The sequence below is a fragment of the Schistocerca serialis genome, chromosome 1 (assembly GCF_023864345.2).
Source record: "Schistocerca serialis cubense isolate TAMUIC-IGC-003099 chromosome 1, iqSchSeri2.2, whole genome shotgun sequence".
NCBI lineage: Eukaryota > Metazoa > Arthropoda > Insecta > Orthoptera > Acrididae > Schistocerca > Schistocerca serialis.
Window position 1 is genome coordinate 951,557,323 of NC_064638.1, and position 25,351 is coordinate 951,582,673.

The window sequence follows — 25,351 nt, forward strand, 5'->3', positions numbered from 1 at the left end:
AGTTAAAGTCCAGTTCTTACAGGAGCTCCTGAAGTGTATCCGCCTACAGCATGCCAGCTCGCCCAAACGTGTCTTCTCATGGCGTAGACGTGGGTTCTGGGTAGCAGATCTATTCAGTTCGGTTCGGTTTATACAGTTTTCAGCTTCTCAGGGCTTGGACGTTCCAGCTACTAGGTGGGTCATCGAAAGTGCTCCGTTAGAAATTGGAAAAATATTGTTTATAGCGTGGGTTGTGTATCAGGACGCAGTGTCGTTCGTTGAGATAAGTCCAATATCCTAGCGCAGACTTGTCGCCAGAAGTAAAAAGATAGCGGATCGTGTGGCCACAGATCCAATTCACAGAGTTAGTTTTGGCGGAGGGGTAGAAAGACTTATCGGGATACAAAAGCATGTGGACGTCGATCTGAGCCGGTGTCTGGCGAGTAAGAAACGCCAAAATTCGCCGCGCAAGTGTCCAGACGTCTAGCGCTGTGCCGCAGTGGAACCGGTGGACATCCGTGTCATCCACTCCACAGTGGGTGCAGAGGGATGAATCGGCGAGATGGATGCGGTGCAGACGATCTCGGTTAACTTGTTTGCCATTCACGGTGACGTACCACGCTGATTGAACGTCTGATTCGAGAAAACGCGCATGGATCGCCTTCCATATGTGTCGCCACACGTACTGTGGATACTTAAGTTCGATGGGGTTGGACGGGCGGCACTGTTGTAACAATTCGGAGACTGTTTTCGTGAGGTACAAACGTGTAAGTGGTAAGGACCGGTAGATATAACTGAACTCCAGGAAAAATCGTTGGATGTAATAAAAGGGGGTTGGAATGGTCGATACCAGTACTGGGGCGGACAAGGAGGCCGGTGCAAAGTTGTGAAGCAGGAGGCTAGTAACGCTCTGCGGGCAACGATGCCAAAGTTTTAGTTGGGAGCTGATGTATAGTGCCTTGACACGAGTCGGCACGTGGATGAGTCCCAACCCGCCACGATCTCGTGGCAGTACAAAGGATTCACACTGCACCTTGAGTAACATCCCCGAGCTGACGAAGGAGCCGAAAGCCATCAACAGTCGTCGCGTCAGGAGATTTGGGACTGGTAGTACTTGAGCCACGTGTGGTATACAGGAAGCATGATACATGTTCACGTATTGCGCGTTGGATAACGTCGAGATCTCGTAGCCGGTGATCTGCGAGATTTGCTCTGATTGTCTGTAGCAAGCGTCTACCATTGATAGTCGCTGAGCGGCGCAGGTCTGCTATGAAATCAAGTCCAAGACACCGTATGGTGGCGGCGACACTAAGGGGGCAGCGCATCTCTCCGGCAAGCCCTCACCAATGAGCAGGACCTTGGATTTTGACACGTTGAGGCAGCTCCCCGACGCTTCTCCGTAAGTCGCCACCCATGACAGTGCTGCTCGTACTTCATCTGCACTGCGTAGATATAGTACTATGTCGTCTGCGTAGGCTGTACAACAGAAACGGTGGCCTTGCACAGCCATGCCTTCCAAACGTTGGCGCATGCCCTGGAGCAGGGGTTCCAAGGCGAAAGCATACAAAATCGTGGAAAGAGGGCATCCTTGTCGTACAGATCGTGCGATGACCAGGGACGGTGTAAGACGACCATTGTACATGATTTTAGAGGTTGCACTACTCAACAGGCGGATAACCACTGTGACAATACCGGCAGGAAAACCCATATGCTGAAGAACTGTCCGTAAATAGAAGTGGTCAACACGGTCGAAAGCCTGGCTAAAGTCCAGTGAAGCCAAGGCGCCAGGGAGACGCTGATGATGCGCTAATGCTATCATGTCTCTGTAACGGCAAAGGGCCGTACGGATGTTGTTGTCGCCTCCTAGGGAAGTCTGGTCGCAGGATGTGACGTAACGTGCGACATTCTTGAGTCGCGATGCCAGTAGCCGTGTGAATATTTGCATGTCGCTGTTGAGCAAAGTAATTGGTCGATAGTCCTGGACCCTCGATAACCCGCACGGTTTATGTACGGGGATAATAATTCCTTCTAGAAAGGCGCTCGGGACCACTGTCATCGATGACATCAGCTCTTGTGCGATTGCCGTCCACGTGGAAGCCAACAAATAGTGAAAACTTTTATAAAATTCGATGGGTATACCGTCAGGTCCAGGAGATCTGTTATCGGAACCCGCCTTGATAGCGTCTACCACTTCATCTGTGGTTACGTCGTCTTGGAGGTCATGCACTGCATCCTCCGGAAGAGTGTTCGTAGTAAGCTGAGCGACTTCTGTGATCAGTGCTGCAGAATGCGGTACGGCTGCGTAGAGCCCGGCAAAATGAGCATGGAGAGCACGACCGATGCTTTGTTGGGTGTCGTGTTGGCGCCCTTACACATCAGTGAGGATTTCGATCAGAGCTCGTCGTCGTCGTTGTCTTTCCTGAAGGAGGTGGTACATCGACGGACGTTCTTGAGGGATTCGATTAGAAGCTCGAGAACGGACTACAGTGCCTTCCAAGTTACGCCGCATGATCAAGGAGATCTGCGCCTTCGTGCGATGGACCATCGACTGCCGAGCTGGCGAGAAAGGCATCGTCGTACAGTCACGTAGAATGGTGTAATAGAAGTGCAGGGTATTAGTTTGCCACGCCTTTAATTCCTTCCCATAACTCATCAGAGTCTTCCTGAGGGTCGGCTTTGCACAGGAGAGCCACCATGATAAGGTGGAATCATAGGCTTCTCGACGATGGTGGCAGCGTGCCCACGCTTCTTCGACCATACGGCGACAGTCTGAGGAGGTCAGGTGAGCGACATTGAGTTTCCACAGACCACGACTATGCCACACTTGCTGTCGGGCGAGAGTGACGTCAAAGAGGTACGCATCATGGTCTGAAAAGGCCAAGGGCCAGACTTCCGCATGACGTGTGCCATCAGCAAGGGAGCGGGTAACGTAGATGCGATCTATGCGGCTTGACGAGTGAGAGGTGTAGAATGTATAGCCCGGTTGAATTCCGTGGAGCTTCTTCCATGTGTCAACAAGTCGGAGACGGTCGCTGACCACTGAGAGAGATGCGCAAGGGGAATGTCGCGGGAGTTGGTCCGCGGGCTCTTGTGTCGAGTTAAAATCCCCACCGAGTACCAAATCGTCCTGCGGACCGGTGAAGAGGGGTGTGACGCTTTCGGTCATGACGGCGGCCAGTGCCGGACGGATATTAATAATACGCACGCCGAACAGTGTGAGGGCCATACCTCGCGCAGTGGGGAGGTAGAAGACGTCCTCTGCAGGGAGTCCGTCGCGTAGCAGGATGACGACGCCGCTACCGGTATCGGATGCGGGGGAAACATGGGCGTTGTATCCGGTGGGAACTAGGAAGGCAGCCACAAACACCTCTTGTAAGAGTGCTATATCCACAGCCGCAGAGTAAACAGTGTCTCTGAACATGGCCAGTTTATGGGGGGCACGAATGGTGGCAAGATTCATCGTGGCGATACGATATTGCTGTGTACGGCCATCCTCAGTATTTGCAGAACGTGCGGTAGATGTAGCCGGCAGGTGGAGACCCGCCGGTGGTCCCGCCGTGGTGATAATTACTGGCGGGCCGCCAGCCCCAGTGTCGCCGAGGTGGACTCCTGTGCAGACACGCTGGCAGTCTGTTCCACTTCTTCTTCAACGTCATCGGCCCAGGAAGCTGACGACGTGGACATGTGACGGTCACGTACTTCCGGAACGGGTGTTGTGGATTCCGCAACATGAGTAGCAGGAGACCGCCGTCATCATTTGTTGACAACGGCGAGGACACGTCCCTGGCTGGCAGAGTAGGCGTCACAGGAGGGGCGCCTGTTGCTGCCACATCGCGTGACTGGACGCAATGTGGGAGATCACCGTCAGACATCAGGTCGACATCTCGTGGGGCCGTCTGAGAAAGGGCGTCATCGGAAGGCGTTCGTCGTCGTTTCCTGTGTTTGCGAGGCGACTGCTGTTTTCTGATGTGGCCTTCTGAATCAGAATGTGGTCGCCCGTCGTCTGACGCCGAACCCGTCTGGACAAAGGCAGACGTCGGCACGACACCGAGGTCGACGTCCATGGTTCCAACAGGAACATCGGTTTCAGTCTGCAAACCGGACGGTCCTGAAGCGAGCATTGGAGGCGACGCCGTGCTTGTGTCCTCGGCAGTTGTGCTGCGGCGGGTGGCGTTGACGATGCTGCTGGCGCAATCGAGATTGGTACGACGGGGTCCTGTGCAACCTTGGCGTAGGTGATGGGTAAGGACGTGACCGTCGAAGCCTGGGTCTCTTCACGTAACGGCGTCTGTATTAAACGGCGGTGTAAGCATTCGGAACGTACATGTCCCTCCTGGCCACATCCTGCGCACGTTCGTGGCTGTCCATCATACATGACGATGGCCCTCACACCGCCAATCAGCAGGTACGATGGGACATGTTTCGTCAGCTCAATTTTTATTTGCCGGACGCCATTTAATACGGGGTAGGTCGTAAATGTTTGTCACTTCTCCGCGACGTGACCCAAGACGGTGCCATATGGTTGGAAAGCGGCAATGACCACATCCTGAGGCACCTCGAACGGGAGCTCAAACACCCGCAATGTCTGGAGACCGAATCCAGCATGGGCGACCGTCACAGCACCCATATGTCCATCAGAGTGTTTAAATTTCAGTCCGGTGGCATGACGGTGAATTATGTCATTGCAAACTTCCTCCGTCGACATCTTGATGTAGACAACACTTCCAGTGATGGAAAAATGTATGCCGATTACGTCCTGGGGGTTCAAACGTAGATCCTCACGTAGGAACTGTTCGACTTAGAAAGCTCTAGGTCGTGGATGTTCGGCCTGAAACGTTACTTTGATCGTTGCACGGCGGTACGAGTGCGCCATGGTGTACGTTAGTACTGGACTCGATAGACACAAACACTGCGACGCGGAAGTAAATACCGCCGAGAGCGGAGCGTCGGACGGCGCGCGAAGCAGCTCCGCACGCTAGCACGGCTGAGAGCCGACTGATCCATCTGAGCCACCGACGACACAGAGGGTAGCGCGACTGCAGCGATTTATCTCTGGCACGCCTCTCGCGTAACCCATCTTCTCAACGTATTGTCCCGCACTACATTCGTAGTGTCCCCGCCCATTATACTCATTACTCGCGGCGCGTTGCCGATTCCCGTAAGAGTTCGGGCTCTGTCTGTGCATTCACACAGAAGAAGAAGATGGTCAAGTGGCCGGTGAGCCTTAACTATATATATATACTAAGATGGTATCTGTTCTTTCGGACATGTCCGAAAGAACACATACCATCTTAGTATGTATACTGTCATCCTAGAATGAATCATTTCAGAATGCAACTTGTTATTAGAATCCCGTGGCATTTCATTCGCCTAATTTCATAACTGCCGTCTACGATATTAATAAATCCATAGTTGCACCTTTGTCTTTATACATTCTGAATCTCTTCCACGAGTAATTAAAGTAGTTAACAAGCCCTCGTTAACAAAGGACAATAGGTGTTATTTTCAACTGAGACAAAGGAAAATGCGGGGGTCAAACTCCTCTGGTCATGGAGGGTAAACACCTACTCGCGAGTCTAGCAAAGATGCAGTCACACACATATTATAGATATATCACACTAGAAGCAATCGCAAGGTACACCTTTACCGTACAATATCTGAGATGAATGATGCAACTTTTTCGCTGATTAGTAGGAATTTGCAGGTAGGGAATGATCATATTTGCTGCCACGTGGAGCATCTGCAAATGGCAGGAGGCTACGAACGGACGTGGAACCAGAAAATAATGGAGAAAGTTCAGAACCTGAAAATACACCCGCGGCAGAGGAAGTTTACGTGGTGTCGTTTTTCACGAATGAGCAACGCGAGCAGGGACAAAGCCAGCAGCGGCACAGGTATGCATAAATGTGATTAATACAGGAAGTTCGTCCCAGTTCCCGGCACGTCTCCGGAGGCCGGGCTGCGCGGTACGTATGCAAATACGGACGGCCGCGGCAGTGCGAACGTGCCGCGCGCAAAGTGTTGCCCGCTCCTCCGAGGGCGGTGTCGTCGCCCCAGCCTGCGGCCACGTGGCCCTGCCGAGGGGTCGGCGTCCGAGGAGGCGTCAGCGTCGGCGTCGGCGTCGGCGTCGGCACGCGGAAGGTCGGGACGGCCGGCGGCGAGCTTCCAGATTGGTTCCCTAATGAAATTTGCAAACTAACGGCCAACTTGACGCCCGGTCACGCCGCCGCCATCACCGTGGATACGCTTTAACGTGGACCACGGCAAGCGGTGAATTTGGCAGCACGTAACACTATGGGATATCTCAACAGCAGCTAGCCCTTAAACTCCGACATGTAACTTATTTGTTAGTATAGAGTGTGAGACAATTACTGGTCGCTGTGAATGAATTATTTCCATCATATGAGACAAATACTGATAGAAAAACGAATGTTTCCTTATTCATTGTTATCTGAGAGGTATTTACCACAGAAAACATTTTTTAAATTTGTTTTAATCTATGTATTCAATTCATTTTGAGTGGTAATATTTTTATCTTGAATCCCCCCCCCCCCCCCCACCACCCTACTACATGACAAATTCTCGTTCTTTTAGAAATGAACAGATGACTTCAAACGGTACAAAGTAAACATTGTTTAAGTAATGTTAGAGATGGTGAAAGCCGTCTGTTAGATATCGTCTTCGGTATCATTTATTGTTACTTTTGTTTTAGCAGAAGAGCCAACACCATGTTACAAAAGTGGAGGCCGAAATGCACGCGTTTTGGCTCAAGCAGGCTAGGGTGAGGAGGTAAGAACTATACTGACTTGAGGTCTGGAACATGACAAGGAATGAGAATTCAAAGCGGACGTAATTAGTTTCATACCTAACTTTAATCCATTAATGATGAACGTCGCTCATGACGGTACTTGAGTCTCAATATTATCTGTTCAGAAAACATTTTTGAAGATAGTACTTATAGTAACTGAATACGACGCCTTGCTAGGTCGTAGTAAATGACGTAGCTGAAGGCTACGCTAAAGTGTTGTCTCTGCAATTGAGAGCGTATGTAGACAGTGAACCATCGCTAGCAAAGTCGGCTGTTTAATTGGGGCGAGTGCTAGGAAGTCTCTCTAGACTAGACCTGCCGTGTGGAGGCGCTCGGTCTGCAATCACTGTTAGTGGCGACACGCGCGTCCGACGTATACTAACGGACCGCTGCCGATTTAAAGTCTACCACATAGCAAGTGTGGTGCCTGGCGGTGACACCACAGATACAAAAGTATAAGTCGCCGACGAGGCGCAAAGAGTCTCTGCGCATGGGTGTCGTCAGCTAGGAAGGGCACAGTCCGCTTGTGATTGCATATCTATACTCACTAGTTTGGAGACAGTACCTGTCTGATCAGTCGTGTGCCAGGGCTGTTGAGCTTTGAGTCAGCGTGCCCTTGTGGACTGAGAGACAAGGTACGTTGTGTTTGGGACAGTCGCATCACAGGGAAGAAAATGTGTGTGAAATCTTATGGGACTTAACTGCTAAGGTCATCAGTCCCTAAGCTTACACACTACTTAATCTAAATTATCCTAAGGACAAACACACACACCCATGCCCGAGGGAGGACCCGAACCTCCACCGGGACCAGCCGCACAGTCCATGACTGCAGCGCCCCAGACCGCTCGGCTAATCCCGCGCGGCGAATCACAAGGACCCTCCCTGCACTTTGCATTGGTTCAAATTCGACGACTTCATCTAATCTTTTATTTCAACGGCCATTTCTACACTGCAACGTGCAGTAATTTATGGTGAGAGTGCGCTTCGTCTCAGTATTCTATTCGCAAAAGTTTCATCTTTAGGGCGTGCTTTCTTTGTGGCCAAGGAGAAATGCGTTATTCAAAGCGAGAGACTTTGTTCCGCGTTCAAGGGTCAATATCGGTGTTTCATTAACTCATCCGTGAACACAGGTCGTGCATCAAGTCAGTATCCCAATAACGACGCGATTACAAACTGTATAGGGTTCCTTATGTTCCATGTTTGATGATTTTCGGCGATAGTGTTCCATATGGTTCCATGGAAGACAACGTGTAGATATGATAACTATAATCATTAATTATTCAAATTTCTCTCCAATTATCTCTCATCCTGGAGTCGATTATAATTTATCATGATTATCTCATCTCAGTGAGCTCTTTTATTATTTGTCAGTCGTAGCTGACGTGAGCACAATTAACTGAGTATCGAATGAAACTATATGGGTCCAGAGACACTTTTTAGTCTCAGTCATCTATTATGTATTTGTACCGAGACCTGGATTCGAACCTGAGCCACAGAAGCTTTGCACACCGGCGCGGACTACCCAGCATGCCTCCCTCTTCATTCCAAATTCCCATTCATGCCTCAGCCCACATGGTATTCTCCTAAACTGGAACATCATTGCAGAGGCTCTGCAGCTGTATTGGAATAGCAACTCAGAATGGAAAGAAACGGAAGATCTTGCCTGAAACCCTGGCAGTGGTGCTTCAGTCAAATGAATCTGTATATTGCCAAAGACTTTCTAAGGCTCAGCTATGTAAGATGTATATATGCATACTGAAGCGACGACTGAATGGAATTCTAACCCAGGTGTCCTATTCACACCCTCTCTATATTGGAGGACGGAATATACTTTCAGGTTAACAGGTTTGGACATGTTAGTCTTAATATGTTCAAGATCACCTACATTCATTGCTTCCCTATCTCTGAACCTCTCATAGAAAAAAGTCAGGTAGCGTTCACATTCATTCATCACTCAGCATTGATGCTGAAGTCAAACCAGTTATATTACTAGATGAACTATGAAAAGGAGTAGCAGTCTCTTAATATGAAAATTTAAACAGGGTCGTATTAGCAGGGAGCTGCCTAATGGGAAAGTATTTTATATGAATTTGAATAAAGCCACCTGTATAATTTAATATATTGATTTATTTACCTGGTAGTTTCAACTAATGCCTTCGTCAGATTAAAATTTACAACTTTTAAAACAATCCTCAGTGCCAGTACCTATAAAACTTATTCCTAAACGATGGCGCGTCGCACCTGTATTACTGATATTTACACTTAACATTATTTTATAAGTTTCGCTGGCGAGAATTCTTCCTGAATGTATGGCCGTGGTTCATGGAACTCTTCTATCCCTGACGTTTCGTACAAGGCTACGTTGGACGTCTTCGGAGGTGCTCCTGGTGGTACTGAGTCTTGCCGGCAAGACTCAGCACAACCAGGCGCACCTCCGAAGATGTCCAACGTAGTCTTGGACGAAACGTCAGGGATAGAAGAGTTCCATGGCCCATAGCCATACAACCCGGAAGAATTCTAGGCAGCTGAAACATCCGGTTGTGAAAGCTTTCATTTTATTCTAAGTCTGGATCCGACGATGCGAGTTGCCGAAAGGAGGTATTACGGAAAGTAACATTTTACGCAATTCAGACGGAGTGATTTAAAAAGTGTCCACAGAGATTGCAGACTCATTCAGTACATTTATTTCCTTTATAAATCAATAAACAGTGTTTTATACCTCCCCTAAAACTCCACGCAGAGTATTTATCTTGTGTCTTAGGCGTATCTGTTGCGACCAGATGACTTTACTGTATGTGTATGTGGCATGATGCCGTGTATTTGTTGTATAATGGCGAGAACAGTGAGATGATGATGCCTGGTGACAGCTTCCTAAATGCCACCTCGATGACCATCGTGCTTAAACTCCTCTTGAGGCGGAGGGATCGTCATCAACTGAGTCATATGCCCTCACCCTATAGGACACTGCACAGAGGTTCGAAAGTTAACGCTGGATACTGACTCAGAGGGTGGGAGTCAGAAACTTTACGTCATCCCCTGTCTTCCACTTGTCGGCCAAACACTGTTCCTAAAAATTTCAGCCATCATTAGGGTTCCTACCGGATACCAGCACACAGGTGACCATCACCGACCTCGAGTAAGAAGGCAGACTGTTTCAATACTAATAACACGTAATACTATTTTAGGCAAGCACACAATCAAGTAGTAATTGACATTGTACAATGGTGGTGGGTCGTCCAAATACACTAGACCGAAACATTACAGTTTCGTCATTAAACCTGAATGTCCCTATGACTCAAACACTTGTTTCGAAGAGGAAAACGGATATCGTAAATACTGAAAAAGATTATTTTTCTGGATTCATACGTCACTTCTGACCAGGACAGTTTGGTTCATAAAATCGAAAAATAAGCAAGCTGATTTTAGAACTCTTCTTCTCAGACGGAGAGGAAGAATTATGTGGTAAAGAGAACAAACAATTTTCATTATTGTGATTCTGAAATTGAGATATGTAGAATCATTGTCCATTTGATGGAATGATGGGCTCGAAAATTTTAATTTGTGATTGCGTGAATAATAATATTACATGGGCCTCAATCTGATCGCAGTAAAACATCGGACTTCGTAGTGACTTGGCGACTGCAGGCTCTGAAAATGTTTGTTATCGTTAGTAGCGATTTGCATGAGATGTATAAAATTGTTGCTAATTGTTTGTTGCCAAGCTGTTATTCCGGAAAGCATTACAAGTATTTACAAAACCTTGACACCTGGTCCGCCAGCTGTGAAAATTGTGATTATTGTTATTTGAAATAAACGCACTCACACAATTTCACGTTAACATATTTATTATTAACGAAAATTACAAATTACACGCAATGGCCAAAGCAGGAGAGAGAGCAATGTGTCTGTCTTTAAGGAGCAAGCGATAGATAATGTGATACAAACAAGTGATTCATAACTTACAGAAATTCAGGGATAACATTTTATTAATTTCTATCGCAATCACTGGTATATACTATATCTGCCATCTTTTTCCATGAAAAGTCTTTGGATTATACATTTTAAACAACTTCTATAATACAAAATACACGCTACTTGGTGTCTCCTTTCCAGTTCTTCAACTAACATTTTTTTTAACTCGAACCGGTTTCCGGATTATGGGCCATCATTGTGAAAGAAACCGACTAGCGTCCACAAGAGACACTAGTATGTAGAAGACCGAATATTATAAACGACGGTATTTTCACTACTCTTGACAAACCGTCGTTCAGTGAGTCTGTCAGTGAGTGTTTGGCTAAATAATACATTTTGCCTTGATCGCAATATTCTTTTCGTTATTGCTCCTGGTCACACGTTTGGCTTTAGCAGAATCTTCAGATCAAATCTTATGAATGCTCAGTATCTGGTAATAATCAAAAATATCTTATGAACATCAAAAGCCAAGCCAACACATAGAATTTTTCGCTGTGACATTAAGTGAGAACTGTCAAAATGTGCGCTCATCACTCGTATTCTGCATCAAGTGTGTTACATTACAGTATTAAATTACAATCTGCCATATGGATAGTATCATGGACAGTATATAACGAAAACACGCAATATTAGAGTATTTCAGTCGTATCAACATAATTCTAAAGGTTGTGAGGAAAAGCAAAGTAAGATATCTGACAGTTCTATTGCAGCACGAGTTTGTGGATATGAAATTCAGGTCTGAGAGCGTATGTGGCTGGTTGACTGGATCTTGTGAAGGTTAAGAGTGGTGTCGTGCTTCACAATTATCATTCAGAACCTGATGCGCATGCTAAATGCATATTTACATATATTGGCTATGTGTGATATTTCTGTGTGTAATTTTTCTCTTTGATATTTCAGCTAGATTCATGTTCCTTCAGTCTAGCGACTACGCAAGCTGTTACAGTCAATGCAGGCGATTTCGTAAACACTACTGTTACTTCAGAAATCTGTTTTATTTGTATCGTCGAATAAGATTTGAGCTGTGGCGCCTCTTACATAAAATGAAGTTTTAAAGTTGCATGATTTGAGAGATTTTGATAATTTTTTGGATGAATTTCGTAAATATGGGATAGTACACCAGTTGACGTTTGTTATAACTGTTGTCGCAGAGGCGTTAATATTTCATGTTGCATCGTCTCATATCTGTACTGAAGTCAAACGAGACAACGAGATGCAATTGAATTTCTTGCAATTAGCACCGGCTGCAGCCCTAATTTAGTTGACAAAATTCTTCACAAGAAAGAGAGAAGAAACACCTTGTCCTATGTTTATACTCCCTTTGCTGCAACAGTCATAATCAAAATCAGCAGATGTACTATCCCATACTTATGAAAGTCATCCAATAAGTTATGCAAAACTCTCAATCTTGCAACTTTAAAACTTTATTTAATGTAAGAGACACCACAGAACGTATCTTATTCAACAACAAGGATAAAATAGATTTATTAAGTAACAGTAGTGTTAAATCACTTGCATTCACTGTCAAAATTTTTATATTAGTCACACAAGGAGGTCTACAGCAGCTAGACTCATCGAGTATGATCATTACTGGAGATTACATATTTCACTTTGTTTAAACATGTGCTAAAGGAAGGTCATAAATACAAAGTCCGCACAGTTGTACTACTCATAGCATTTGAGGTAAATAAGCATTAACCTGAAAATCCCCAAGTGGTTCTGAATTAACAGTTGCAGATGCTAACCTCACCCCTCTTAAGCGTCACATTAAACGACAAACCAGCCACAGACTCCCAGATATCAATCTCAATGATCACATTCGTGTCCACAAACTTGATGTTTCCTCACAAATTAACATTTTATCATTACGCTCGTGGTACTTGCACTCTTTAACATTTCATGTTTTCGTTACGTACTCTGTCAGCAAATAGTAAATTAATACTGTAATTTAACGTGCTTGGAGCATAACGTGAGTGATGATCGCTCGTTTTAACAGTTATCATCTATTGTCATGACTAAGGATTATACGTGTTGAATGTACATTTGTCAGGTTTTCTACAAACTAATGTCTCATGTGAACGCCAGCCAGTTGTTGCTTCTCGTCGATGACCCAATAAGCCGAAAACCGGTTTCAAATAATGAAATATTAATGGAACGAAACGTTGTCTTCCAATGAAATGTCCTCGGACCAAAATTCGTAGGCTCTCAGCTCCGGATACGGAGCAACAAAGAGGTCAAACGGTGCACTGACATTCGCAATGGACGCGCAGATTATATGTTTACCTCCATATCAAGGAAATGAAATTATATGAGATTAGGAGAAAAATAATTGACTTTTATGAAGCTAGGCATAAAGCAAAAGGAAACCCTGAAACGAATCGTGGAAGTAAGAACGTTATCTAAAACTGGCGGATATCCAGAACAAGGAAATTTTTCAATCTGAATTTGAAAAACATTAAGCTCACCAGGAGGTAAAATTAAATGAGGCAACTGAAGCGAGGAATTATGCTCGTAGCAAGAGAATGGAAGGACTGTAGTCACAGAGGTAAATCAGAATACATTTCTAAACATTACGTACTCCTTCATGGGCTCATTGGCCTAGAAAATAATTTTACTACCTTACAGTAATCACTTCATGTGACATTAATAGTAAACGACAGAATCCTAAAAGCAGTAAGTAGCAGGAAACAGCCGAAACCAAAACTATCCCGCTGGAAACAAACGGCCAACCTTCCACTTGGCCACGCCACCATCGACACTGTAGAGACACTGACATCAGTAGCCAAGGAAGCTGCTACATAAAAAAAGACACGCGAAGTTCAGTGTTGAATGAAATGCGTAAACATACATTAACACTAAGCATACATCGATGAAGTGATGCTCGTCGAAACAGCAGGGAAATTATAACTGGTTTACAGAACAAGAAAAATTTACAAGGACGACAATATTTCTTGAAATCAGTCATTTCCCATCTTCAGTCTGCTTTTATTTCAAATGAATATATTATTTGATTGGAACTTATTTTTGACACACAAGGCACTTACGAAGCTAAAACGTAGAAAAAAAAATGTTTTACGCTGATGTGTCAACATGCTATAATCGACAGTGCTTTGTGGAATATATCTTGCAACAGAGTCACATATACCTAATGGATGGTCGGGACAATCCGTGTTCAAAAACATCAGGTGCTATAGACGAATCGGGAAAGCGCAACCCATATTAGCATATAGTCACGGTAACCAGACTTATACAGTTTTGAATTAAAATAAGCCTGCATATTTCATGAAGTAAAAAACGCACGTGGTGCGATCAATATACTAAAATCAACTGTAGTGTCTGCAAACAATGATCGTCCAGTGAATCTCACAGCCTCATGAAAACTATTGCAAATGTGTACCAACAGTAAACAATTGTGCTTAACTGTAGCTTTTGAACCGCCACGAGATGATGCTTTCTTGAACAGGCCAGAGCATGCAGACACTGTTAGCTGAGTCTCGGTGCGCCCGTGAGGGTACATTTAGTATTTTACTCGGACAACACTAGCACCCATCCGCCAACATGGTACGGCGCTGCAGCTGGAGCAGGAAAGAGTTTTCATTTCAGCAGGCTGCTCTTTGACTTCTCCACAGTGAAACAGTCTCAAAGGCACAGTAGGCATGGAGATACAAAACGAGTACAAAACGAGACTTCTTGAACTTGCCATTTGGACACGTGAGAAAGTTTCTTAAACCCAAGGTCAATACATGGATTAATACTGTAATAGGATGACCGGAGCGGGTGACGTGGTCGGGGTTGTAGGGCGTGGCTGGGTAGAAGAAGGTGGCTGTTTTTATCAATCTCCCTCTTTATTGTTGGTTCTTCCAATACATTTTCCGGTAGCTCAGCCCCACTGTTCGTGTCGTGGTGGAGACGTGCTGATGCACGCAGTCCGGGGAACGCGACGCCGTGCTCGGTCAGTGGCTGCGCAGGCGGCAGGAGGTTAGCAGCACGAGGCCCAGCCCAGCCTGCCTCCTGCAGACACGGCGGCTCCTGACTTCACTGGGAGTCGCCGGTGCAGCAGTGGGCAACGTCCTCCGCCGGCTGGTCCTCGGGGACAGCGTCACTGATGACGACGACGTGCCAGCGACCGAATGCCCAATCGGTCGAACCGAATGCCGACGCCCATCTCTGATGCCCTTAAATAGTGCAGCCCGCTGCTGAATCCGCCGGTTACGCGACGCCGTGTTTGTTAGAACGTTCTCAGTGAGTTGGCTAACGCAACGCGCCACACACGGCCTGCGCCTGCGTAATTCTGCTAATGCTGCGTTATGGCTGTTGATGGCTGCAGCACACGTTCACACATACCGACGCTCGTTGCAAAACTGTGTCACCTGCATAACGCGCCGGCCAGCCTTCGTCCGCCGTCTGCTGTGAGGCTGGTGCATCAAGCACTGAAACACACTAAATCACAATTTCGCCTCTACAAGTTTTGGATCCATGCTGACACTCTCCTGTCCTATAATATGACGTAAATAACGGACTTCTTACAACAAAAAATGACATTTTTCGATATGAAGAGTTACCCGCGCTGCTTTCAGACGATCGAAAAGTTCGCGCAAATGGTGCACATGTTCTTGCACGTCCTTTGAGGAAGCAATTATGTCGTCCAAATATACCATAGACTGATTAGGTTTCAGCCCTCGTAACACGCTATCTAGTAACCGTTGGAAGGTTGCCGGAGCTTTTTTGACTCCGAAAGGCATTCGCTGATACTGAAAATGACCTGTAGGTGTTGAAAAAGCTGTCTTTGGTCGGTCTTCTGGGGCGACCTCCAACTGGTGGTACCCGCTTCGAAGATCCAAGGTCGTGAAGTACCGACACTGACTCAAATATCCAAAGTTTCACTGATATTAGGCATTGGGTATGAATATGATATAAATTTTCGATTCAGGAAACGATAATCACAACAAAAACGATATGCCTTGCCCCCATCAGGTGATTTTATACCCACTATTACGACAAGAGCGGACCAGGGACTACTACTGGTTTCTATTATCCCATCACTAAGCTGCTGATTAATAAATTTTTCCATGACAGGCTGTAAACTTTTTAGAACACGATATGGACGTGTACGCCGGTGCTTCATTCCCAATGGGGATATAATGCTGAACTAACAGCGTGGCAGGCAGTGGACCATCAGAATTAAATAACTCTTTATATTCCGTCAAAAGATTGTCCATGACCTCTCTGTCTTGCCCTTCTAAATGTGCTATTTTACCTCTTGGTGCGGACCAGCTGACTGACTGTCCCGGCATTGTGTAATCTGCTGCAAAATCCTTACCTGGTTCATCTTCCCCTATTATCTCCAGATTCACTATTACGGTACCCCGTGCTAACTGCACCTCTTCAAGGCCAAAATTATCAATACTGACAGGCACAGCCATTTTTCCTTCTATTTCCCACACGTAGGACACACTACGGCGCGTAAAACACTTCGTTTTATCCAGCAGCTCATTCTCAGACAAAGGTTCAACGACACACAACGAATTTACCGGCGCGCTAGCTGCAACATCAGCCCAGATTAATTTCCTTGTACCCTTCGGTATAGTATCCCACGAGTGAACCCTAAGGGACCTTGTACGCAGTTTAGGTGGCCCACCCAACGTCTGGGCGGTTCCTTGCGACAGTAATGGTTTTTCGGCTGCAGAACCTAGGCGAAATTTTATTCCGTCCATTTCTAGTGTACGCCGTTCCAGGTTAACTTTTCCGTGATGCACAGCCAGGAAATCCAATCCGCGTATGACATCATAGCTGCTGCCAACAATTGGAAGAATTTATACCTTCACCTGGAAGTTCCTCGTTTCCACTCGGAAGTTTAACACCGCTGATAAATGACTTCACCTGTCCCCCACCCACGCCACTTAACGCCCAGCATAGTGGTTTTAGTTCTACTTTACCGAGTACATTTCTACTCGCCACAGATACCTGAGATACGGTATTCAATAAAAATTTGCACGGTCTGCCCCTCACCAAACCGGTCAGAAAAAAGTCTGCCACTGATTCAGCACTAACATTAATCCTTACCGGGGGTGTTGCACAGTGAACACACCACCCCCTGACCCTTTTAACTGAGGGGGGTGACTCCCACCTTGCGGTTTCCTATCATGTTTCTGCCAGGACCCATTGCAATTACGCTCCCAATGACCCCAAAGTCTGCACTTCCTGCACTGCACTTCCTTGCAATGGTGTCTAATGTGTCCCGTCCGACCACATCTGAAACATTTTATTTCTGCATTAAACACTGATTTCCTGTCCCATGTCCTTGTTATTGATTCAACTTCCTCTAACACCACAGCGATTCCGACTGCCTCGTCTTAGGGAATTCCATCCTAATCTTGCGGGAGGTTTCGGGTTGTATTCCCAGCAAAAATGCGTCTAGTGTCCTCTGCTCAGCTTCCTGCAGAATGGATCCATTAACCCTATCGGAATACGTTTGCTCATAGGTATTAACATTAATTTTTCGAATTCTATCTACAAAAGCTTCTATTGATTCCCCATTCCTTTGATTCATTCTATTCAATTGTTCCCGATAATATCCAGACGTATTTTTCCTCTGATACCTTTCCAGCAACCCTTTTTTGAATACTTCAAATGTCCGAGCATCCCTTAATTCTTCGTGGCATGTAATGTATGCTCTCGCATCCCCAGTTACTTTCAACTTAGCCACATGCAAAAGTGTTTCTGCACCCCAATTTCCCAATTTAGTGGCCGTGCTAAGGTTCTCAAAAAAAAAAAAAAAAAAAATCATAACATCCTCCCCAGATTTTCCCAAGAATGGGGTGGCCAAAGACGCAGCGTTAGTGACAATAATTACCGCGTGAACAGGAAACCGTTCCTTGCTCTCTTCTTTAGACCGAGCAATTTCTATCTCTAATTCTGACACTCACTCAGTTAGCTGCTGAATAGCCACCTCGGCTGACACAGACTGCTCCATCACTACCAGCTATCGAATCAAGACTACAGTAATCCCAGAAAGGAGAACAGGAAGGGAAGACAGACTATGCTACAGGTTCAGACATACAAACAAAAAATTGGCACTTACTTGTCATGTTGCAGGAGTTGCTGATCCATCGTTGCCCTTCTCAGGTGCCACATATCCTCGTCGATTACCAGCCACAATTTCTTCCAAATCCAGGGAGGAGACCACTACTCTCACCAATTGTAACAGAAGTGTGTGATACGCAGGTTGCCCGACTGACACCACTTGTAATAGGATGATCGGAGCACTTGATGTGGTCGGAGTTGTAGGGCATGGCTGGGTAGAAGAAGGTGGCTGTTTTTAGCAATCTTCCTCTTTATTGTTCGTTCTTCCAATACATTTCCAGGTAGCTCAGCCCCACCGCTCGTGTCGTGGTCGAGACGTGCTCATGCACGCAGCCCCGGGATCGCGACGCCGTGTTCGCTCAGCAGCTGCGCATGCGGCGGGAGGTTAGCACCACGAGGCCCAGCCCAGCCCGCCTCCTGCAGATGTAGCGGCTCGTGACGACACCGGGAGTCACCGGTGCAGCAGCGAGCAACGCCCTCCGCTGGCCGGTCCTCGGGGACAGCGTCACTGATGACGGCGATGTGACAGCGACCGAAGGCCCAATCGGTCGAACCGAATGCCGACGCCCATCTCTGATGCCCTTAAATAGCGCAGGCCGCTGCTGAATCCGCTGGTTACGCGGCGCCGTGTTTATTAGAACGTTCTCGATGAGTTGGCTAACGCAACTGCGCCACACCTGGCCCGCGCCTGCGTAATTCTACTAATGCTGCGTTCTGGCTGTTGATGGCTGCAGCACACGTACACACATACCGACGCTCATTGCAAAACTGTGTCACCTACATAACGCGCCGGCCAGCCTCGTCCGCCGTCTGCCGTGAGGCTTGCGCATCGAGTACTGGAATACACTAAATTTCCTAAAAATAACCCTTTGTCCTCTACAATACTAATGCAATTCAGTCAAACGAACGGTTTGCATCGTGTTACCAATGCAACACAACGATTTGACTTCTCACTGAGACAGCAAAACACTCGTTTACTATTGAAAAAAATTACAATTACAAATGGAAAGCGCAATGTGTTGATGTTCTAGAACATTAATTTATTTAGACAACTGGTTTTCAGCTTATAGGGCCATCATAAGGCTTTGGCTTAGTCAAAAGAGAGCACAATACCGCTGAGCAGTATTGAAAAACACGTTGCACATCGAGAGATGGGTACAAAACCTCCATGTAGGAAAATAAATAAACAAATAAACGATATTTGTTGACAATGAAACCAGTGAATATCTGTCCTACTGTTCAGATGTAAAGATAAAGTGACTAGGCATAGCTCTCTACTACCCTCGTCTAAGTTTGTCCAAGTGCCATATTTTTCCAATTCTTCCAACACTATCTGTTCAATTTTAACCACCCACTTCTTCCTGTATTTATTTATTTTATTGTGATTGTCTGTTTAATCCATATATTCTGTTGTTTTATGGTATGAACATCTTCTCCAGAGTAAGTGAAATTCTTCATACCAATGATATCTACAATGAGGAGCCACGGAAGCCTGTACACCTGCCTAATATCGTCTAGGTCCCCCGCGCATATGCAGAAGTGGCGCAACACGACGTGGCATGGAATCGACTAATACTTGAAGTGCCCGCCAGGTTAGCCGTGCAGACGAGTCCGGTGGGCCAGCCAGACTGTGGATGGTTTTTATGCGGTTTTCCATCTGCCTCGGCGAATGTGGGCTGGTTCCTCTTATTCCGCCTCAGCTACACTATGTCGACGATTGCTGAACAAACAAGTTATCCACGTATGCGTACACCACCGTTACTCTACCACGCAAACATAGGGGCTACACTCGTCTGGTGTAAGACGTTCCCTGGGGGTGGGAGGGGAGAGTCCAACAGGTGCCGAAACGCACAATATCCGTAAAAGAGTGGTTCGGTGTGGGCCGCGGAGGGTTGAAGTGGTCTTAAGACTACGGTAGTTGTCGTGAGGCTGTGGACCACTGCGGCTGCGGCGGGGGCGGAGCCTCTCCGTCATTTCTAGGCAATGGGCATTGGTAAATCCCATCGTCCACTCTAAATCTACTGCTTGAAGTGTCACACTAGCTGACTAGCAAGTCAGACGTCATTCAGAACTTTATACAGCAAGACTAAGAACAGATAATAGCCACAAAGTGCGTGCACATCATGCAGAACAGCCGCTGCTCGAAGAAAACGCTGCAGTCGCTGCTGTTGGTTGGCGCATACCACGGGCAGAGCACTTGATGCGGCGTAGACAGGAGAGGGAGCGCCTAGCACAACATAGGCATAAAATACAGGACACGTTCCACGCTGGAAGCAGTATCAGACAGCAGCTAAAGAAGACTGCGAGTCACGCAGTTGAAATATCGTGCAGGAAAGACTCAAATAACCAGCAAAACCCCGATTATTCAACATTATTACAATCTGTTTATTGGCTAAGAATAAGAGCCCCTGACTATCATTTCATCATTTCAAACTTTCACGCCAAAAGCACTTTCCATTTTCGAGAGATTTGCGGTGGTAAGCTTTAGACGATATATAACTCTGAAATATCTTTTCACCTTGCGTTTCTAATAACTGCTACACTTGAACTAAAGTCTGAGTGCACTGCCAGTACATCCAAGTATTTGATATAAGATACATGATTAATCATCTAAGTACATACTTCCTGAGGTGTTGGTGGGCATACAATCCCGTAACTTTGTTAGTTTTTGTGTAAGCCAGTATGTAACTTCCTTCATGAGAAATTCTCACCATCTTGTATGGACACGAAACTTCCTGGCAGATTAGGTGTGAACACATGAAACTTCCTGCCAGATTAAAACTGTGTTCCGGACCGAACTTGGGACGTCTGCTTTTGCAGGCAAGTGCTCTACCGACTGAGCTATCCAGTGACGACTCACGACCCATTCTCACGGTTTCACTTCCACCAACGTCTCATCTCTTCCAAACATTACATTAGTTCTCCTGCGAGACTTGAAAGACAACCACCCCTGGAGAAAGGATATTGTGGAGACATGACTTAGCCGCAACCTGGGAGTATGTATCCAGAAGTAAATATCTACTGTGCAGCGGAGTGTGCCTGATGTGAACTTACTGGCAGATTAAAACTGCTGGACCGAGACTAGAGCTCGGGACCTTTGCCTTTCGTGGGGAAGTCCTCTACCGACTGAGCTATCCAAGCATGACTTTCCAACCAATCCCAGAGATTTACTACCTTAAGGACCTATAAAACAGGTGCCACTTACAGTTCCTTTTATATAGAAGCGAAGCTTTCAGAAGAGTTTTCAAAAAATTACTTTCTTCCACTACCTTTGCACTTGCAGTATTTCCCTCATAAGTGCTACTCGTTTGGTCCGTGGGATGAAGTATGTATTCTGACAGTATGCTTCATGGGGAGAACTTCCATTTGTTACTGGTATGTGTTAATAACACCTGCTTTTTTCATATACATGTACATACTATAAAGAAAATTCCTTTAAATCTGGCTGTTGTGAGGAACGAATGGTTGTAGACTTTACAATACTATCCCTTGTGCGATTTTGATTGTTCTGAAGTGGACCACAGAGACAAGGTGTACAATGAGTGTATGCAGCTTTCGTCGTAATGAATTTTACCTTAAAGTTTTGGCAGTATTTTCCATGTTCTGCCTTTGTTTCTTATGAGTCGGCTACAGTATTCCTGTAGTCGATTTTGCGTGTTCTGTCTTTTTTTTTCTTACTAAGGCAAATACAATATTCAAGCAATCGATCTTGACAATGCTTTTGCCTGAAGAGAAGTCAATCACTGCGTCCTTCTCCCTTAAGAACGCTATGCGTATAATGCATTCTACAGGTAACCCACTTACAAGTAAGAATGGCCATTTTGTAACTTTGTTTCCTATTGTAGCTCCCAAATGTGTTTACTTTTTGACATTTGCCAGTCCAACACCAATGGCTGAAATAATCTTACAACTATCTACAGGGAATCCTTCTGATCTCACAAATCTTACTAGGCTGACATAACATTGTGTAAGTAGGCTGTTCATGTTTTCTTATTGGCAACGTTACGTAGCGCTCTGTATGAAAATTACTGGCTGTGCTGTGTGCAGTCTGTGGTTAGTTTGCATTGTTGTCTGCCATTGTAGTGTTGAGCAGCCGGATGTGAACAGCGCATAGCGTTGCGCAGTTGGAGGTGAGCCGCCAGCAGTGGTGGATGTGGGGAGAGAAATGGCGGAGTTCTGAAATTTGTAAGACTGGATGTCATGAACTGCTATGCATATTATGATTTTTCAACACTATTAAGGTAAATACATTGTTTGTTTTCTATCAAGATTTTTCATTTGCTAACTATGCCTATTAGTAGTTAGTGCCTTCAGTAGTTTGAATCTTTTATTTAGCTGGCAGTAGTGGCGCTCGCTGTATTGCAGTAGTTCGAGTAACGAAGATTTTTGGTGAGGGAAGTGATTGGTGAAAGGTATAGGTTAATTTAGTCAGGGCCATTCTCTTGTAGGGATTACTGAAAGTCAGTAGTGATTTGGTAATTGTGCATAGGGAAATGGAGCGGGCGGCAAATAATGGCGTAGACAGTGAAACAATTAGTGAAGAGGGAAGCATTATCGATTGATCGGTCGGCAACAGCTCGCCTCAGGAATCCGAAATGACAGGACGCAATCTTGCAAATACTGTAGATTCAGTTTTTGCGTCCTCACCGTTTTCTCAAATAAGTCAAGACACGTTTTCTGCTTGTCAAAATGTGAATGTTGCCAGTGCAAATTCACTGCCGGAAAGCACTGAGGAACATGTTTCAGACACCAGTGCATTGTTATTACAATTAATACAACAAATGGGACAAACGCAGCAAAAGCTTCAAAAGTTAGACACAATGGAACAAAATCAAAGACAAACAGCAAAAGCTTCAAAAGTTAAACACAATGGAACAAAATCTTCAAAAGTTAGACACAATGGCAGAACACGAGAGACAAACACAGCAATAGTTAGACACAATGGAACAAAATCTTCGGAAGTTGACACCACACTTGAACAAACACGTGAAGATTTAACTACTGAGTTACATAACATTGAATCGAAATGTCAAAAAGTCTGTAATGACGTAAAAACACAAATTTGTGTGCATTTACAACCTACTTTTTCGCGTCATGAAAATGCATTACAGAATCACGAAGCAGCCATAAAAGAAATGCAAACTATTGTTCATGAAAATCACGACACCTTGCAAGCTAAAATTGACTCAGTTGCATCTACCGATTCGGTTACGCAACTTGCAAAAACTCAGGAAAACTTAAACAACACAGTTGATACGATTTCAACACAAATGGACACTCTGAAACTTGGTTCAGAAAAACACACAGAGGAAATAATTTCACTATCGGATAAACTAGCCGAACTTTCAGATCAGTTCACTAACTTATCTACAAAGGTAGATGATGATCTGAATGACACAAGGCCTGTAGCCTTCACGGACACTGAAGAGTATGAACAAATTAGAAAATTCAAACAAAATCAAAATCAAATCAATACACAGTATAAAAGAGAAATCCGGGAAGTACAAGATCAGTTGGCACAAGTAATACAAAAATTTCATACTTCAGAGGACACTCGCGCTCCAGTACGGGAAGAGGGACATAGAAATACGGAACAACCACATAATAATAACACAGGACATTTCGGAAATTATGAAAGAAATTGGCAAGGTGCACCGAATTTTTAAATGGAACCGCCGAAACGACGTAACAATGACCGATATGCGACTCGCCGACATCATATTTTGACTATAAGCTGTTCAATACTACACGTAAATTTAAAACATTTAAGAATTCTGGCAACGACATTCATCCACAAGCGTGGCTCCATCAATTCTCTCATTGTTTTCCTCCCAACTGGTCATTAGAGCACAGATTATAATTTATGTGTGGCTATTTAGAGAATGAACCAGCTGTAAGAATGCGATCGGTCATTCACGATTGTCACAGTGAAGGAGAATTTTACCATTCCTTCCTCTCAGCATATTGGTCTCAAGCTATACAAGACCGAGTAAAACATAGCATCATAATGATGAAACATTTCGAACAATCTGAATTTTCCAGTCTTGTGAAATATTTTGAAGACATGTTGCACAAGAATCAGTACCTGTCAAACCCATACAGCCCCTCAGAACTCATCCGCATTTGCTTAATCAAATTACCTGAACATTTACGACATATTATTTTGGCAGGACGTTGCAAAGACGACATTGAAGCTTTTCAGGGACTCTTACAAGAATTAGAAATTGACACTGACAATCGCGGAACGCGAAAACATGAACACAACAATTACAGGTCACATCCGTCGCAATTACACGATGAAAGAAATAATAACTGGACACGACAAGGCTATTCTCACAACACAAATCGTGACCAAAACAGACACCACCTGTATGACAACCGTTGGCATAGTAATAATTACGGGGAAAGATCACCTCTCTGCGGTAGTAACTATCACAGAGACAATCAGAGAAACAGACAATTTGGAAACCAAAATAATTATTATCAAGGGAGACAGAATAGCTTTAGATGCAACGGTCCAGCGCGCAGTTATGATTCAGGGACAAATTCTCCACCACGTGACCGACAAGAAAGAAACTATGGAATCTACCGACATGACGAGAGACGATATGATCGTAACGATAGACCTGATTTGCATCAGAACTGACGGGATTCAAACAGAGCAGGGCCCGCTCGACAGGGAAAATTTTCAGAAGTTAGGTCTCCAAATCCCAATAACGACACGTGCCAACAAAGAGTCAATAGGCAATGACTTATACCCTGGCAACCACGAAACGTGCTTATGAAACTGACGACGCAGCTGCCGTAGCTAGTAATTACGTAAAAATGGAAGACGTTAGGGACATCTTACACCAGGAGCACGACGTAAAACATATCAACATTGCATATCCTGTGATTCACATTACTGTAAATGACGTAAAATTTACGGCAGTACTTGACTCTGGCAGTCCCATTTCAGTAATTAGTGAAACAGCTTTTAGAAAATGCAACAAATCGAACGATTTTTCCACACTTCCGTTACGTAAGATTAATTTACAAGGTGCAATCTTTGGAAAAAGTGTAGATGTACGCCAACAAACCAACTTAGAATTCTTTTGTTAAAGCCACAGCTTCTCTATGAACTTTCTTATTGTTCCATTATTGTCAACGGAAATTATATTGGGAGTAGACTTTTTGAATGAATACAAACTAATCTTAAACTTTCACGGTGCTGAAATAAGTTTAGAGAAAGAGGGTATGTCAATAGCATTGAAATTTGAAGATTGGCTCTCAAACCATGACGAAAAAATTAATCGGCTTTACCTTCTGTTAGACAACAGTTCGGAATTTTCTACGGAACTAGACACTAACAATCACTCTGCAAGTACTGACAGGGATGATATCGACGGCATATTTGAAACTAATGAGTTAATTCAGAATAAAATTCAAACAATTGAGAATTGTAATGACACTGATAGGCAGGACCTTTTTGAGATTTTACGAGCACATTCCACAGTTTTTACTCACAAA